Source organism: Otolemur garnettii, unplaced genomic scaffold (assembly GCF_000181295.1).
Source record: "Otolemur garnettii isolate 467f Iridium unplaced genomic scaffold, OtoGar3 scaffold00167, whole genome shotgun sequence".
NCBI classification, from domain to species: Eukaryota; Metazoa; Chordata; class Mammalia; order Primates; family Galagidae; genus Otolemur; species Otolemur garnettii.
The window spans coordinates 863,068-883,481 of NW_003852562.1; the positions used below are offsets into that span (position 1 = coordinate 863,068).

At 36.9% G+C, this 20,414-nt stretch overlaps 1 protein-coding gene across 1 annotated transcript in view; it reads right to left on the bottom strand.

Moving 5' to 3' along the window:
- The window catches only part of NBEA (neurobeachin), a 719,303-nt gene that overhangs the window by 127,432 nt on the left and 571,457 nt on the right, over window positions 1-20,414 (bottom strand). The window lies entirely within an intron of this gene.

Consider the following 20,414-nt stretch of genomic DNA (forward strand, 5'->3'; position numbering starts at 1 on the left):
CAGTCTATAGTAAGTACACCCTTTCCTGATACACAAATACATATTAACAATACACAATCACTTTTTTTTTTACTAGCTTTGGTACATTCTACTGCACTTAATATTTGCTTTGGTGAGATAGAAACTAGTTACCAAGTTTTAAACGTATTATATTTCTTAAGCTTTGAAAACAAGTCATGAAGTTGCTTTTTACATCCATTTTTTCTAGGAAAAATATATAAAATACATCATATGTATAAAATCTTTTGGTCTTTTATATTTTGAAAATCTCATTTTGTAACCCTTAATCCAGTTTGTCTTTCCATAGACATTGAAAGGTTTTCAGAGGCAGTCAGACATCGATTTAAATCCTGAAACGTTGTGGAGCCAGTCAGACTCCAATTTAAGCCTTGGCTCTGCTGTTTACTAATTATAGGACCTTCCAAAAATCATTTAACTCCATCTGATTCCCATCATCTGTAAAACAATGATAATAAAACCTATTACTGTTCAGTTTATGCAGAGACAATGAATGTAAAGGACATGACCCTAGCTCCTAAGTTCTGTCATAAGTTCATATGTCTTTATTGTTGAGCATCATGTGACAACCATTTTTCAGGTTCTAGAAGCAAACTTCTTTTTATACATTTCACAGAAGTGTTACAATGACTTTCCATAATTTATATTTATAAATTCTCAGCTGGCTATAATGGTTTCTATATTTGAATTTCAAAGACCAGTATAATTTTTTACTACTACAGGATTCTTAATGGTTTTTTTTTTTTTGGGCAAGTAGGAAAAATTTTAAGACAAAATAGCCACAATAATAACTATCTTCAACTATAAGCATTATTTCACTAAGAAAATAAAAATATTTGGCTATTTGAAAACCCAAGCAGTAAGATTAGTATATCAGATTTAATGTTAAATAAGGACCTATATTCCCAAGAAAGCTGTGTTGGCACCCTTACACCAATACAGGCATGCCCCCATAGCCTGGAGTGGCGTTCAGGGAACGACCACCAGCTGCTTCTCCTTTAACATTCTTTCCACCTGCCAGAAGTCACGTAGCCTATGCATACTTTCCTTGTTATTGGCAAACACACAGGTTTTCCTCTTTAAGGTTGATCTCTACCCCATGTGCTAAGATTTACCCAACTTTGTTAGGACACTGTATAAAGCAAGCTGTTTCCATGGTTCAGGGGCTGGCTGCAGCCATCAGCTGCCTTAGTTCTCTGGACATTATCCTATCTCTCATTTTGTGTGTGTCCCTCTTTCTCAATTTCCCAGCTTTCCACTGAGATCAGCTTTCCCTCCTTGCCTGGTTGTGAGAGGTCCCTCTTGTGCTGGTATGTGACAGTATTAGTTTCACTCCTTAAGTGCTTCATGTAAAACTCTCTCTTATAAACCATGCCTGTTATTAATTTATGGCTTTCCAGATCCAAATTCACGCTTCATTGCCTGCTCTGGGAAACTGAGTCTGTGACCTTGAAATATTTTTCCTCTCCTATTTTTCCTATTCAACACAATACTAGACCTTCTAGCCAGAGAAGGGAATAAAAAGGCATCCAAATGAGAGCAGAGAGGTCAAACTCTACCTCTTTGCTGATGATATGATCTTACACTTAGAGAACCCCAAAACTCAACCCCAAGACCCCTGGAAGTCATAAAAAATACAGTAATGTCTAAGGCTATAAAATCAATATTCACAAGTCAGTAGCATTTGTATACGCCAATAACAGCCAGGATGAGAGGCTAATGAATTAAAGACACAACTCCCTTTACCATAGCTTCAAAAAAAAAAAAAAAAAGAAATACACCTTGAAATATACCTAACAAAAGAAGTGAAGGACCTCTTCACTTCTAAAAGAAACCTTGAGAAAAGAAATAGCAGAGGATATTAACAAATGGAAGAACATACCATGCTCATGGCTGGGAAGAATCAACATTGTTAAAATGTTTATGCTTCCCAAAGCAATCTACAGATTCAATGCCATCCCTTTTTTAAATACCAACATTGTACTTTCAAGACTTTGAAAAAATGATTCTTCATTTTGTATGGAACCAGAAAACACCCCATATAGTTAAGGCTATTCTTAGTAATAAAAACAAAGCCCGGTGCATCAGCATACCAGACTTTAGGTTATACTAACAAGGCCATAGCGGTCAAAACAGCATGGTACTGGCACAAAAATAGACATTTGGAATCAAATAGAAAACCAGGTAATGAAACTAACACCTTACAGCCACCTAATCTTTGATAAACCAAACAAGAACATACACTGGGGGAAAGAATCCTTATTCAACAAATGGTGCTGGGAGAACTGGATATCCACATGTAAAAGACTAAAACTGGACCCGCACCTTTCTCCATTCACAAAAATTGATTCAAGATGGATAAGAGACCTAAATTTTAGGCATGAAACGATAAAAATCCTCAAAGAAAGCATAGGAAAAACACTTGACGATATCAGCCTGGGGAAAGACTTTATGAAGAAGACTTCCATGGCAATTGCAACAACAAAAATAAACAAATGGGACTTAATGAAACTGAAAAGCTTCTGTACAGCTAAGGAGACAACAACTAAAGCAAATAGACAACTTACCCAATAGGAAAGGATATTTGCATATTCTAAATCAGACAAAAGCTTGATAACTAGATTCTATAAAGAACTCAAATTAATCTCCATGAAAAAAGCCAACAATCCCATATATCAATGGGTAAGAGACATGAATAGAACCTTCTCTAAAGAAGACTGATGAATGGCTAGCAAAAATATGAAAAAATGCTTATCATCCCTAATTATTAGAGAAATGCAAATCAAAACTATCCTGAGATATCATCTAACCCCCGCAAGAATGGCCCACATCACAAAATCTCAAAATTGCCAATGCTGGGGTAGATGTGGAAAGAAATACTTTTACACTGCTGGTGGGACTGTAAACTAATACAACCTTCTTGGAAGGAAGTATGGAGAACCCTCAGAGAACTCAAACTAAACCTCCAATTTGATCCTGTAATCCCATTACTGGGTATCTACCCAGAAGGGAAAAAATCCTTTCATGGTAAGGACACGCACACTTGTTTATCACAGCTCAATTCACAATGCCAAATTGTGGCAACAGCCTAAATGCCCACCAACCCAGGAATGGATTAATAAGCTGTGGTATATGCATACCATGGAATATTATTCAACCATTTAAAAAGATAGAAACTTTACATCCTTTTTATTAACCTAGATGGAAGTGGAACACATTATTCTTAGTAAAATATCATAAGAATGGAGAAGCATGAATCCTATGTACTCAATTTGATATAAGGACAATTAATGACCTAGTACATGGTGGGGGGTGAGGAAGGGAAGAGCAGAGAGAGAGAGAAAGAGGGAGGGGGTGGAGGAAAGGAAGAACAGAGAGAGGGAAGGAGGGAGGGGGGTGGGAAGGGGAAGAGCAGAGAGAGGAAAGGATGGCGGGGGGGAGGGGGTTTTGGTGTGTAACACACCTTTTAGGGGCAAGACACAATTATAAGAGGGACTTTACCTAACAAATGCAATCAGTGTAACCTGGTTTCTTATACCCTCAATGAAACCCCAACAATAAAAAAAAAATTAAAAAAAAAAAAAAGGAAAAATATTTTTCCTTTGCTTCCTGAAATGTGAAATGCAGGAAGAGGGCTTTCTTGTCCCCATTCTGGAGTGCTCCCTCAGTAGGTCCCTGCTCTGTCGTGCTGAGCTTCTGTGGTTCAGGATGCTCAACAGCACCCAGTGACCAGCAGTTGTGTCATTACTGCCCCACCCCATGAACAGCTTCACCAAATCCCTACAGTGGATTTTTGGAGCGTCTAGAGGGCAGACCTCCAGTGCCACCTGCCTCTCTCCCCACAAATAGGGCACTGAAGTGACTTCACTATCATTCAGTGAGCTACAGGCATGCCCTCCCCAACAAGCAAGGAGGGCATCTTTCTTGGGTTCTATGGCCCTAAGGGTACTGCCTGCTCCTTACATGTGTTATTCCCATATACTCTAGAGTTATTAGAGTTCCCTTGTTATTCCAATCTCCTGTCACAGTTTTTTTTTCCAGTTAGAATATTTTTTTTCCTTTTATTATTTGGGGTTCATTGAGGGAACAAAGAATTAGGTTATACTGATTGCATTTTGTTAGGTAAAGTCCCTCTTAAAATTGTGTCCTGTCCCCAAGAGGTGTGCCAAACATTGTAATTCCCATCCCCCGCATAGTTTGTATTATAATCATTTATATTACACTTTCTGTCTAAACTGCTATGCGACTCCTCTCCCCTGACTGGATCCACTGATACACAAATCCTGTTTTGCTACCATCACTCTTATTCTCTTAGCTTTAGAATGGGACCATAATAGTCCTCAGGGACCCTCTCTGGCCAAAAAAAAAAAAAAAAAAAAAGTTGCAAAGTAAAGGAAAAGCAAAGCTTGAAGGCACGGAGGAAAAGGAGAGATAATAAAATTAAATGAAAATAATTATGCTATTAGCGCTTAGGAACCAAATTTGGAATGACAGATCCAAAGGTCCAATGCTACTTTGAACAATGGTACTATCATGTTAATAAGTGTATAGATCTTATCAAAGGGGCCATGGAAGGAAATTATACATATAACTTCTTATAAACTTTTCAAAGAATCTGCCTAATTCAAGTAGCCCATGCTATATTCAAGCATTGCAATCTTCAAGAAGGGTGAATGCAAGATGATGCTCTGAGCCAGCCATAATTCCCTGCCAGGAAATCCAATAGAACCCAGGGTCCTTTTCTTTTTTTAATAGCAAGCTACCTTTTGCTTTCCCTTCATGTTTGTGTCAAGATTGATTATGAAATTTACCCTAAAAATCCTTTATTTAAATAAACTCTTAGAAGAGTTTCAATGCATAATACACTTTTTATCAAAAAAAAATTTAAGATCCACTCTTCTTAGCTACTACCATTCCTGACAACCAGTTTAGAGTTACCATGTACTCCCTTCACTGTCTCTTCTGTTTTATCACCTTGTTTTAATTCTGTGCATAGAAATTATTAATCTTTTGTGTGTTTGTTGCTGTCCTCTTCCTGTGACATGAAAGTCCCATGACAACAGGACTCTTTTCTATTTACCGCTCAATACACAGTGCCTAAAATAGTGCTTGGCCCATAGAGGTCCACACACATCTGTTGGTTGAACCTGATAGTGACAGCACATATACGTTAGGTCACAAAGACATTTTACTACATGTGTGCATTTCTGACTCTTATGCTGAACTGGAAAAACTCTGATTTGGCCTTCAGACTTCTCGTGCTTATGTCCTAATGGTGTTTTCCAACCAAATCTCTCTACTGGTTTAAAATTTAATCACAACTTTAAACAGCAATCTAAATAGAAAAACTTGTTTCTCTTCTTCAGTAGTTTAATTTGCACCACCAAGGAACTTCAGACTGGTATTTCATTCCTGAATGCTGCCCTTGCAACCTTACTCTAGAGAGGGTGTGGAAGGCTTAGGCTAAGGGTTTTGACTTGATGCTATAGACGCACGCCTCTCACATAAAGCAGCGTATATTGAGGTGTGTGACAGAGTATCACCTGGCAGCACTTCTTGAACTTCAATGTTATTTCTGGTAAGTAATTTAAAACTATTTAAAATTAATACAGCTAAGCTGGAAAAAATGCAAAAAAATCAAGATAAATCTACTAAGATAAAACACTAGCAATTTAGCAAATTTTGTGATTTCCATGGGATTTTTTAAACTATACCCCAAGTTTTCTTTGCTTCACAGGCAATGGGAAAATCCTGAAGGGAAGGCTAATCCAGTGAAAGTTTAGACATCCCATGTGGAAGGCATGTGGAACTGGAGGCAAAGTGACCAGATGCGATACTAACTACTTCAGGGAAGTGATGAAGAATTTAATCAATTAGTATACATTTGATAAATGTAAACAAATATCTATTATAGGCTTTTAAATACTGTCACATTTCTATAAAAATCTGAGCATTACTCCCAGGTGTTAAATATAGCCTGATACTATAAAATTGTCTGTTTTAGTTATGCCTTTACTGGCTACATAATAATGTGTGAGTTTTTGGACCTTCTATGATAATTCTTTAAGTTTGCTTTTCATTATAGCCCAAGATATTTTTCTTAATCCTTTAAGTACTTTTATCTATACTTGACTTTTGTTGTTTTGTTCTCTTTCTTATGTTAGCCTTCTCATATCATCTGGTTTGTGTCTGCCTGCTTCTCTAAATTCTTTAATATGCTATAAGATCTATTCAACAAATATTATATATTTTATTCAGTTTTGTTTTCTGGAAATTAAATAAATGTACTTATCACAAACAAGAATATTAAAGCATCTTAATGCAATAATGCAAATCTTATGAAACTCTGTGATTTTCTTAAGTGACCACTGAACTATTTTGAGATAACTGCTTAGTATCCAAAACAAGGTAAGTGAGAAAGAATTCATGGTAGCCTTATGTCCTAAGGTCTGCCCCATTTATTTATAAACTAAAACAAATGCAGTGGGAACTCCTTGTAAACCACCTACCCAAATGTGTGCTTAACACATTATTTGATGATCATGTTGAAGCAAAACAGGGCTGCTGTGCACTCATGTGTATCAGACATGCAACTGTTGTCAGAAACATGTAGGTGGCTGTCAAATCAGTTTCATCATTTTTTTCTTTAAGGCAGCTAATATTGTGTAATATGTTTAATGATAGTTTTACTGATCTCAAATCAGGTAATATGTATGCTATTCGAATAAGCATTACAAATAATTTTTTCTCTGAAGGTGAAAAATCTAAATTTTGCTTCAAGTTGTATTTCCTGTTAAGAATTAATGAAAACACTGCAAAAGGCTGGACGTGCCCTTTTCAGTGATCATAAGGTATGAAGTCGTCATAATCAACACTTGCAGCTTCAACAGTTCAATTAAAGAGCTTTTGTAGTACAATCTAACATTACAACTCCCCATTGCTTTTATAATTTCATATAAATTTGGAATTAGTGGCAATGGCTGAGGATTACAGCAAATAAATTGAAGATAAAATAGTACAAAAGAAATTCCAGATATGCATTCATATGTGATCTTCTATGCTCTTTTCATATCTGCCAGGTGAATGGAGAGGATTTCGAGGTGCTGAAGGAAAGCTGGACCATAAGATGGAGGAAGTGTGGATTCTGAAATGACCATGTGGAAGACCATCTCTGACTGTAAGTGCTGTGTCTGTGTGGCTTGTGGGGTGAGGGTGTGGTGGGCAGCTGTCAGCTCCCTCCCACTTCTCTCCCACTGGAGGCATAGAGAAATGTTAAACAGTACAGCTTCTCCTTCCTATCTCATTTTCAAACGGCCATTCTTCCACTTAACAAAATTAAAAATAAAAAGAAGTACCCCTCAATGGTGTATTGACCTCTGCCGAGGGTGGGGGAGCCTCAAACATGGGAGGATTCAAAGCACTCTTAAAGGGGCTAGGTTTTGATTTAATAATCTTGATTTTTGTTCTAATTCCTTAATTTGTGGATCTGCTTACCCTAAACTTAAGGCCTCCACAGGGTCTGCCTCTCTTAGAAGCTCTGAGACCTAAGGCAAGTTACTTAATTTTTGGTTCTTCAGTTTTCTTATGGGGAAAGTAATAGCACCTAACCTCACGAGGCCATTGTGAATTGAATGAGATAATTCTTTTTTTTTTTTTTTTTTGTAGAGACAGAGTCTCACTTTATCACCCATGGTAGAGTGCTGTACTGTCACAGCTGACAGCAACCTCCAACTCCTGGGCCTAGGTGATTCTCTTGCCTCAGCCTCCCAAGTAGCTGGGACTACAGGCGCCCACCACAATGCCAGCTATTTTCTGGTTGCAGTTTGGCTGGGGCTGGGTTTGAACCTGCCACCCTCAGTATATGGGGCCGGTGCCCTACCCACTGAGCCACAGGTTCTGCTCTGAATGAGATAATTCTTTTCTAAAAAGTGCTTAGTACAGTGCCTGGCACATAGGAAGTGCTTAAACAAATGTTAAGTCTGTGACTATAATTATTCCCTACTTTTTCATGCAAGTTGTACAGACACACACACACACAATGCTGCACAACCCAGATCTCTGGTTTTAATCTTCGTTAAAAACATCACTAGCAAGAGTGTAGGAAACTTGGATAATAGCATATAGCTTTTTACTGAACGAACAGCCACACTGACTATTTCTTTAACGATAATTTGTATTCTAGTTCTGACTTCTAATGACGACGAAGACGTCCTATTTGGGACATCAGCTACCACTCTCATTAGCAGCAGAAATAACTGTAAGACGGTGCCTTCCTATTTTATAAACAGCCATAATCAGGCCGGCTTTTTTCTGCCAATCTTGTCTTCATGATATGCATTTACATGGGATCAATTTTTTTTTCAGTTACTTTCATTAACAAGTATTTATTGATTGACAACCATAAGCCACTGGTGAACAGAAGCAGAGGTCCTGCCCTCTGGGAGTTCACAGTTTGGTGGAGAATCACAAACGATGGGCAAAGGCAGGGAAGTGAGGAAAGAACCACCCCAAGCAGAAGGAACAGCATGTATATAAATATGGTGCAGTGGGCAAAGGCTCCAGGGTGTCTCAGCACACACTGTAAGGAGACAGGTGAAAAATGAAATGAAAGTAATAATGGGTGAGTGGGCAGTCAAGATGTGGGGCTAGATCACATAACTCACTTCAGAGTTTGGACTCTGGTCTGAGAACACTGGAGAGCCATTGTAAGATTTTAAACCAAGAGGTGAGATGGTTAAATTTGCATTTTACAAATCACTGCTGTAGCTGCAACGTAAAGCCTATTTTGGCTAGAGAAGGATAATGCTGTTCTAATAATCTATGTAAATGATATTTTATAATCATTAGTAGAAAACCATGAACTATTCAAAGACTGTCATTGATACCTCTCTGATTCATCCCTTTTATTGTGGTGAGTACTTTTAAGTTGACCTATTTTATTACATACATCTCCTAAAAAATACTTCATGGCGGTAGAGACTGGGTTGTATTCTATTTTTGTAACCCTTACAGAACTTGCACATAGAAGGAACTTAATTTTTGTTGAGTAAAATATTTAAAAATTTAATCTACAACAAACTGAGTTGCGGCTGGAGTCCTCTGTGCCTACTTTATCTTCAAATGCACACTCTCAAAATTATAGTAAAACTCTCAAAATCAATAAATGATATTGGCAAGGTTGCTCCATTTTTGTCCTATTCAGGAATATTCCATGTGTAAATATTATATCTTTGGCTGTGCTTCCTTGTTTTCTCAAATTGGGCATACTCTAAAATCTTGTATTTTTCCTCTGCTATTTTTTTAAAGGACCGAGGTGGGGTGAGGAGGAGAAGGAAACTCTACACTGTTGGAAGGACTCTAATTTTTAATTTCGAGTCTTCACAGCAATTCAGTTACCGAATACGTTAAGATTGCTTGTATTCTACGTAGTACAATTTTGGAACTAGTTATATCGATAGATCTCCTCTCTTCTTTTCTATTTTGGATTATTTGGTGTTCTGGATTAGACATTTTTTTTTTTAGCCAATTCGGTAACAGGGTCTGATTTGGTAGATAAGAGAAACTATTAGCACAAACTGTTTTCTCCTTTGGAAAATACTTTTTTTTTTTAATTGAATGGTAACTGTGTACATTAATGCACTTCTGGGGTACAGTGTGGTGTTTTCACAAACAATCCAAAAGGAAAATACTTTATAGTAAAATTTCAGGTATAGCCAGAATGAAAAAAGAAAATTCGAGGGTAGAGTTGTAGTGATTATTGTTGCAAATAGTCAAATCAGTCTTAGCTTACAGAATAAATACAAGGAGAATTACTTTTCATCAGAGATGTGTAATAATTGTGTTATGAGAGGAAGCTTTTAAAACATTAAAAAAACTTATAAGAAATTTTAAACACATACAAAAGTAGTGAGAAATGTGTAATAAAATATACTTTTTTTTTAATTTAAGGATTTTCTGTAGTTAATGTTTCTTTATGTTAACCTGGAGAAAACTACATGTCCTACACATACTAGTGCACTCTTAAATTCTTATTTATTATACTTTCAAACTTTTTTTTTTTTTTTGAGACAGAGCCTCAAGCTGTCCCCCCTGGGTAGAGTGCTATGGCATCACAGCTCACAGCAACCTCCAACTCCTGGGCTCAAGCAAGTCTCCTGCCTCAGCCTCCCAAGTAGCTGGGACCACAGGCGCCCACCACAACGCCTGGCTATTTTTTGGTTGCAGCCATCATTGTTGTTTGGCAGGCCTGGGCTGGATTTGAACCCACCACCTTAGGTGTATGTGGCTGGCACCTTAGCCACTTGAGCCACAGGCGCCGAGCCTACTTTCAAACTTTTAAAACAGTTTTATCCCTAAGTCATGAAAATCATAGTGGAGTTTATGTACATAAAGCATATATACTATGGACATAGCATGTATTTAAAAAGTGGTGACTATTAACAGTAGTATAAAATCTCATATTTAGCCACAAGGTACATTCCGCCTCACTCTTAAATCCTCACCATTCTGAATACTTCTCAGCTCCCCAATGTGCCATGTTCTGTCACGCTTCTGTGCCCCTGCACATGGTATTTTTTTTGGCACCTTCCTTCCTACTTTGTTCTTCTGATTAGTTCCTAATGATCAAGTTAGGTGGCTTTGTTGCTCCTGTGAGAACCCTGTAATTATCTTAAAAACACTTACCAAGTTGTACTATTAATTGTTGATCTACCTGTTTGTGCCTGTTGCTAACCTGTGAAAATACTGAGGGCAGGAATTCTCGGTGCTTCTCTGCATTCTTCATAGAGCACATAGTATCCAATTAACAGAAATAAAGAATTATAAATATCTTGGTTGATCTGTGTTTAGAAATACATGTGTGGAGAAGTTATTAATTTATATGGAGTATATTAATTAAAATGAAATTGTTCAGAGTTGACTACCAACTCATTGTGGACCAGAAAGCGCCGAAGAGTTCCTTTGTACTATATTTATTACCAAGGATGCAAACAGACTGGATTGAACCAGGATGGACACCTAATACAAGATACAAGTTGAGTATCCCTATTCCAAAATTCCAAAATCCAGAATTCTCCAAATCAGAAAGTTTTGGGGCACTGACAAGACTCCACAAGTGAAAAACACTGCTCCTGACCTCATGTGATGAGTCACAGTCAAAACACAGGTGCACAACAGTCTACTCAGCACCCTGAGGTGGTTACTGTACAGCACTGCTCTACCTTTCTAATTTTCTACTGAGTTTCTATGATGTAACACACTGCGTTAATTAATATGGATACATGTACTGTAAAGAATTTGTTGAGTGACTGAATTAAAGGCATATTTTATATATTATATTATTATTATATGTATTTTATATATATATACATGATACATATATCTCAAGAGTCACTGGTCCTATAATGTCAGTGGGTGCCTGTGGTTGACTGGACATAAAGAAGTGGCTTACAGGAACTTGAATGAAATTGCAGTTGTTTAGAAGGCCTGATGAGAATTTTCCATTTGTACTTTATTATGCTTTTTTATAAGAAACTCTATAGTAGACACTACTAGATACCTACTCAGACACCATTTCTACTTTTCTCATCACCATTTTTCTGATTAATTTTCTTCCATGCACTTCTGAATCAGGATAAGCTGACCCTGTGGCCAGCTCCAGGGGTAGATCAGATTTGGAGAGGTTTCCCTAGGATTAAGAGGGAGCCCGTGGAAGAGATGCTCTCTGTGTTCTCTGTACATTCCTGAGCTTATGCTGATTTGTGGAAGTGTTGAAGTGACACTGCTATCAGTGTCAGAATGAGGACAAAGGAAGACAGAGTGGAAATAGCAACGAACCTGGTTCTTAAAAATATCTGTGAGCAACTGAATCAATCAACTCTGGAATCCAGGACTCAGAAGCCAGGACTTAACTGTCTATGGTATCTGTCTATCTGTTTGTCTTTCTTTAATGAAGCCAATTTAGTTAGGGTGTCTGTAACTTGCAATTGAAAATTTTCTAATATAAAGCATCATAACTAGATTTAATCTTCATATCTCTGTCCCTGTAAGAAGAAAAAGGTCTGACTAATACATATACATAGAGAGGAACACTCTGTAATATCTGTCCAATTTAAGCTGCTCCAAAAAATAAAGTCCACTAGAATAAAACAACAACAACAACAACAACAACAACAAAAATAAATGCATGGAGATTCAAACATGTCTGTACTTTATTTTTGCTTTAGAATAGCTTACCCTCTTATCTGCGTGGTAAATTCCTTCTATATTATTAAAAACTTACTGCTCAAAAGAGCATTTATTCAACAGATATGTACCATTTGTCCAGTATCTGCCAGGTAGGTACCAGGTTCATCAGAGGCCAGATAGATAGGTGAGTTATCTGTAAATATGAATTACTTTTCAAGTTGTAAAGACATTTCTTTTTCAGTGATAATTAGTGACTGAAAACTATTTTCATAAAATATGAGTTCAGATTTGTAAAGCCTATTTTCACTTGAAAATCTGAGTACCCTTGGGTACTCACTGGTGCATCTTTAGGGTTCATGAGAATTTCTTCTTTTTCTCTTATTGCTAGAGGTTTTCTAGCATTACTCTCTCCCCATGACAGGCAACAAAATGAAATGCAATCTTCACACAGGGAAATTTGCATTTTGTAAGTTCTTTGGATTGGGTCTCTCTTTAACTTATATAATACCCAAAGTGGTATAAACGATACCCTTGTTACATTGGGTCATTCTAACTATGTGTATCAATAGCACTGAGTTCAGGGGACTAAAATAATTTTTTATTATCTCTATGCCATAGTGTAATAGTAAGAACTTGGACTTTGGAGGATGACACATAGAGTCTGAAGTTTGTATAACTTCAGGAAAGTTCCCTAATATACCTGAGACACCGTTTTTCCTTATGTAAAATAAGAATGATCATATTTACTCTAATAGTTTTGCTATGAGTATTAGATGAAATAACATCAAAAGTCTTTAGATGTGTTAAGCAAATGAACTCATGATCTTCCCCACCCAAACCTTAGTGAAACCCTCAGTCAGCAGTGATGGGGCAGCCCCTGCCCTGACCTTGAACCATTATTATGCCCATTATGACTCGGGCACATTATTCGCTGATCCAAACTCTTGTTTCAGGGTCTCTCATTGCTTCAATTAGGTCTGGTTATTTCTTGGAATTTGTTCTTCTATACTACTTACTGGATGTTTTTTTTTTTTTTTTTTTTTTTTTGAGACAGGTTTGAACCTGCCACCTCTGGTATAGGGGCCAGCGCCCTACTCCTTGAGCCACAGGCACGGCCCACTTACTAGATGGTTTTGAGTATTCTGTTTGCTATTTGAAGTTTAATCTTTTAAAAAAAAGAATAAGTGCTTCAACTAGAAATAATTCAGCTACTGAATTTCCCATAGTAGTATAAGAAAGGCAGCTCAGTATAACTGTAAGCAGCTTAGTAAATGCCCCTTGCTTATATATGAATGTCTTTCACAAATGTATGTAATTGGGTAAATAGAGGTTTGAAAGACCTCCCAACTTGTAGGCAAGGAAAATAGTATTTCCAAGGTTAGATATTCCCTAAAAGTCTCTTCAGCATTTCTGATATGCCCCAAGGCTGTTTTGGGGGTTTTGGTTTTTTTTACCCTTTGCTTTACTTTTTATTCTTTGCTTATATGTGGCAGCAAAATACTACTTTCATGAGAATTTGCTATTTATCTGTTTCATTTAAATATCATAAACAAGTTCTCTGTCCTCAGCCAAACACTGTAAGCATCATGCATGATTCGCTCATCAATCCAAAACTTAGGGAGCATCTACCAGGATTCAGAGAATGTGCTGATAATTGGGACATACTGGTGAACAAGACAGAGACGGTCCTTTCTTTCATGGACCTCAGCTTTTCTATTTGTGCCTAGATCTGTAATATTGATAACATGATTCTATTTTACTGGGTTGCTGAAAGAATTAAATGAGCTACTATAGTTAGTGTTCTTAGGTGTCTCCACTATATGTATGGAAGTCACATGTCCATAGGCGAGAGGCTGCCTAGACCACTCACTGCAGAAAGGAGGAGCTGGGACAGTGATTTTAAACTTAGCCTCAATAGTTGGCAGCTGTAATGAGTGTGATGCCAGAGAGAGAACTAGAGGCATGTGGTTATAAGATTAAACCTGCATTTGCAACGTGCAAATGGAAACAGTGTGGAGAATGCAGGAGAAGGAGCCTAAACTGGAGATCGGATGAAGCCAGTAGGAAGTGGTGAAGTGTAACCTAAGACAGGGGCAGCAAACAGGGGAAAGCGAGTAGACACACTTCTGAGGCAGAATCACTAGGACCTGAGTGTTTTATGCTGATGTAAAGATATCAAAGGTGTCCAGGAGTTTCTGGCTCCAAGGCTGGGAGCTCCCTGCCAGCTCCTAGGTGGATGAGGACTACTGTGAGAAAGACGAAAGGGTGAGTCCAGCCTTTAAGTAGAGCAACCACTCTGTTATTACCAACCTAAACATGAGCTTTTGCAAAGAAAAAGTTAACAACAAAAACAATTAACCTATCTATACTTGACTACTTTAAATGAAAGATAACCAGTGAATAAAATATAAATAAACTAAAATATCTAATCTGTTTTTAACGGTTTGCTCTCCACTGTTAATGTAAATGAACCTAATAATATTATTTATCCATATATTGAGGTTATTTCTGTGTCTCAGCTAAAACCTCATATTACTGTGGAATACCTTTCCCGGTGCTTCGCATAGCGTATGGCACACAGCAGGCACTCGATGAACACAGCTCCATGGAGCACAAGTGTCTGCTTCTACAACATGCATGTTTAAGTAAATAAAGAAAAATGTATACTAAAGACATCCACATGGCAAACTGACTTAAAAAGAATGTAGCCCTTCTGGTATGGAATTCTATATGGTAAATATAATGTTTATGCTATATTTAGCTAATTATATTTTAAGTAATGTTATGCTAGAATTTAAGGTAAGTGAGCAGTTTTTTGTTTTTTGTTTTTTTTTTAATGCCAGAGCAGAAAGATTCCTAATGGGTAGGTAGGTCGATTAAAACATTTTTAGACTCAGAACCAGTGACACTAAATTTGGGAGGATGTTCTATAGAGAAATAACAAAGCAATCTAGGTTGAAAGCTGGGAGAAAGGACATACATATGTACATAATTTTCATAATATTTAAGTCTATAGAATATTTAGCACACAAAAACATATGCATTAGACAAACTACTATTTATTAATAACTTTCTCCTACAGATACTGCGGGGGGTAAAATTTTGCTCTAAAAAAACCTCAAACAGATAAGTCATAGAAAACATAGTGAATGTGGCTCTTACTTAATTGAAAACATGTTTACTCTCATCGACAGACAATTGAAACTATCTGGAGACACTATTTTTCATCTATCAGACTGGCAAAAGCTCAGAAGTTCACTAACACTGAGCTTGCTGTGAGGAAAACAAGTACTATATTGCTGGTGGGAGGACAAAACAGTACAACAGACTGAGGAAATGCTGGTAGTATCTTAGCAAAATTTCAAACGCATACACCCTTCAACCTAGCAATCTTATTTCTAGAAACTTATTCTGTGGGCAAATTACCATAAGAGCAAGATGAAGTATTAACAGGGACCTGATTAGTCACTGCAGCACTGTTTATAATTAGCAATGTATATAAACAGTTAGAATGAGAAAGAAAATCACAACAAATTCCTAGCACTTTAGAAATTGGGTTCAATTCTTCTGAGGCCTCTGAAGGCGGGTTAGTAAACTGATACTACTGTACAATTCATGGCCCCACCCATCGTTCACATGGCCCGGTGGAGTAACAATTATGTTTACCATACCTTTTACAAGGCTTTATGACTGCACGAGAATTGTATTTAGTGTTTATTTTAATAATAATTAATATTGTGCTTTTATGTCATTTTTATTATCATTACAACATTTAATGAATGTTCAACATTAGATTACAAAACACTTAAAAAGTTATTTGACTATACATAGAAAATATTCATTTTTCTTCCTATTAAAAAAAAAATAAAGGATTAATGGTTTCTCCATTAAGAACTGATGTTCCTATGTTTAGCTGCTCCAAACTAGCTTTCCCTGAAAGGTATTTTTCATGTGATGACGACAAGATATTTTAATGCATTTCAAAATAAAAATCCTAGCCTGTAATAAATGACCCAGCATCTAAACATTAAACTAAGATTCAATGGTAAATCAAAGCTAAATAAAAATAACACTTCCTTCAACTTTTTAGCTCCAAGATAGGGTCTTATATAGAAAGTTTAATATCTGATAGCTGACAGTTTTGAGCTAATCCCTCTTCTACTTTCTATTTTTTTAATGAACTGCCAAAGCAAAGTCCAATAGACAGCAGAAGATGAATCTGAGGTCCAGCACAAGCTTTTCAAACCTAATCCAATAGGTGTAAAAACATATATAAAAAGATGAAAGTGCTTTCCTTTTACATATGGCAAAATAAAATAAATCAGCGAAAAGCTGAAAAAAGAAGTGAGATGTTCCGCAGGGGCAGGTTAAGTCTGATGCTAATGCTTACTTAAAATGGTGACAGTCTGGAGTAGGGAAGCCTTGCTGGGCTGCTTTAATTTCTCCCTGGAATAGCTCACTCCCAACCTTCTGCAGCACATCAAAGTCTCTGGAGCTCAATTAAAATTGGATTATATTGAAATGCTCTATCTGTGGGAACTGTGTGCTCACTAACACTTTTCTCTCAGTAATACTCCAGATGACAGTTGCCCATCCCAATTTAAATAGTTGTCATAGAGACGGGGAACTAAAGCAGTGAAACTAACAACACAAAGGAAAGGTAAGGGCCAGGATTTCTGTGAAGGAAGAGCTTGATTTTTTTTTCAGCAACACTATTTATTACACCAACGACAAAGCATATAAGACACAAACATTATTATATTTTGTATCTTTACATGTGAAAGGAAAGACAGCTGACAGGAGTGCTAAGGTGATTTAAGCAGATACAGTCACATGTCTTTTATTTGGGCACATTCTACTTACTACAAATTAAGATCAAGTGTTTCTCTAGTGGACAACAGCTTTTAGCAACTATCACAGCACAGAGACTGTGGGTAGCGAAGTCTATAAAGCAAACATGTCAATATCGACTTTTTAATTAATTACAGGTACAACTCAGGAAGAATAATTTCTTGGCTAAAGATTTTTTTTCCTTTCCAACACTATAGTTCTATTCTAAAATTTTAAATCTGGGACCAAGAATGATAACTCCATATGTTATACGTGTTTCAAATGCAGTTTTTGGTAAATTTAGTTAACCTTAAAGGGGTCCTATAGTTGACAGAGAAGCATTTTCTAAATTTGATTTTTGAGTTTATTTCTGGTTTTAATTAGTGGGTATTCTATAATCTTCTGTAGTTTCTCTTCTTGACATCAAAGCCTATCAACAGAGGCAGAAAACTCTGTCAGTTTTCTAATAGCTCAGGAATAAAGACAGCTTACATTTCCGGCAGTTCCAAGGAGCAGTGTATTTGACAGTGTAGACTGCGAATAATGATCCTACGTTCTCATGTAGATGGCATGTTTCTGGCACTGTTAAGAACTTTCTTGTAATTGGCTTATTGCAAGTCCCACGGTGGTTTTTCCTCAAGTGTGGGGATCACCAGGGAAAGATGAAGCATTGCTATTTTATGAAGAATTGCACTATCTTTTCTTTTAAGCCCTCAATAAATGTGGTTCTTTTTCTCTTGGGAAGACTATGTTAGGATTTTGAAGCAGCAACAAGGCAGAGAGCATAAAGTGCAGGCCAAAGGGGAAGGAAACAAAAATGTGTCAGAAAATCTAAAAACTGCACAGATCAAAATTTGTCAAAACAAGGCCCTGGTTTAAACCAACAAGAAGGGCCCCTACAGCTTGGGCCTTGACAAAGCACAGACTTTTTATTTATTTATTTACTTATTTATTTATTTTTAGCCCAGCTGTAGAAAACACCATCTAATGAACCTGTCTGGGGCGGCTGTCCCCATCCTGTCAGGCATGTCAGGAAATGACAAGCACTGGGGACAGGCCGCCGCCAGTCACAGACAGGCCTGCCAGCTGGAGGGTTCAGCCCCAATCTAATCACACCACCAGAAAATAACTTTCACGCTTGCAGCTTGACAGGATGGGCTTGAGGAAAAAAAATTAGGATTGGAAACAATGCTTTTTGTTTCAGTTACATATCATTTTTACACAGTAATTAAAAAGAATCTACTAACACATGCAATCCATGTTACTTCATATTAATGCAACCAAGTGTAAATGTCATCATTATGGAAAAACAGATCTAAAGGTTACTTTGATAACACAGACACAGAGAAAAGGAACATAAGACCACCCCGTCTCCTTCCAAACATAAGCCATGTCATATTGAAAACTTAGCACTGTGCTCAGGTCAGGGTATTGATATTTAAATTCTTCATCTTTAAAAACAATCCTCCTGTAAAGATCACCAGGTAGCAGTCGTGCTGATTTTTTCCTTGTATTCTGAGAACCGATGTATGTGAGGAGAGTAAAGACATAAAATGAATATCTTCATGAGACCATAATATACATTCTGCCTTTTGTGAGGCTGGGGAAAAACGCCATTATTAATAAATACAACCTACAAGACATGACGACTTGGGCTGTGTTTTTAGAACTTGACACAATGGACCAACGAGTGTGAGCTTGTAACAAAAATCACATTCTAATCAAATAACTTCTGTGAATCAGATGATTGCTTCAGCATCATATAGATCATAGTATAAATCCAATTTACATGTAATCATTCAAAGTAAAGTTATAGGTAATATACAGAGATTGACTCTTTGTTTGCCATATACCTACATGTAAATAAATAATTATATAATAAAATACACGTTCTAGTACACATTTTCCACAGGATAACTACTGGCATTGGCGCTGAAACCACAAAGAGTCAGACACAATGCTCTGAGTATGTCTGAGTGGAGATGACTGCATGGAGGAAGCTTAATGTACTATTCATTCTGATTACTAAAAACACAACTCCCACTCACACTGACTTGTAAAGCCATAAATCAAAAAATTCAGTATTATATTGAATATCAATATATTTGCAGTATGTTCCTGAAAATGTTACTCCTAAAGATATTGGGCTGGCATATAATAACTGCCGCTTACTAGCCTGGCCAATTCTGTCAAGTTATTTGACCTCTTTGAGCCTCTTCCTCATCTATATAATGGTAAAAAAGGAGTGTGTCTCAAAGGGTTGCTGAGGGTTACGTAGTGGGTATAGGGTACCTCCTACACTGCTTACAACAGTAGTGATTAACAAAGTTACTAGCATCATTTCACTGGGGGAAATAATGGAATCCAAAGATGAATAAACCACTCAAAATTCAGTGTACCCTCTATAACGTAAACTCACTCTGAATAATATATGGGGCTGGATATTGCTTTGACTATATCAAGAACAAGCCTTTAACCACGTTGAATCACAGTCAGCAAACAGAATGAAGTAACTAAGACTGTGACCAAATGATGAAAGTTATCACCTTTGCTCTCGGGAAAAGGACTGTGAGTTCCTTAATGAACATGAGAGGATAGGACTTAGGTTTTCTGTCCTAAGATAACTGAGGTGAAGTGAGCATGCATTTACAACTTCATATTTTCTTATACAAAATATGTATTTCTGATGTATAATGATTTTATTCAAGCTTTAATGTAAAATTTTGTCATTACTTTGCTCAGTCCTGATTTACTACTGGATTATTCAATTCATTTCAGTCGTGTAGGAGCAAGGAGAGCTATGGCCTACTGACCCCAATTTTCACTTAAAGAAACAGATTTCCTTTTTTGCAAACTTGGATACTTTCTCTCCTGTCAGACTTGCTTTTAAATATTAACCTCATTCCCAATACAGTAAATATTCATATTTGTCATCCAAATTTGCTTACAATTGCAGCTTTTTCAAGTCACAGAATTGTTTCTGTTCTTAGTTCATCCACCCCAAAGAAACGATTAAAAATAAATATTTTACAGATTTGGGATTATGTGATGCGGGCTTATCTCACTAGAGTTAAGAGATACCTCAGAGGGGTTTTGATTTGCATTTCTTTGGTGATTAGGAATGATGAACATTTTCTCATGTGTTTGTTGGCCATTCATCTGTCTTCTTCAGAGAAGGTCTCATTCAAGTCTCTTGCCCACTTATTAATGGGGTTGTTTGCTCTTTTCTTATTGATTAATTTGAGTGCTCTGTAGATTCTAGTTATCAGCCCTTTGTCAGATTCATAACATGCAAAAATCTTCTCCCATTCCCGAAGTCTGTCTGTTTGCCTGAGCTGTACCTGTGGTACCCTGAGTTGGGGTACTTTTTAGCTTGATCA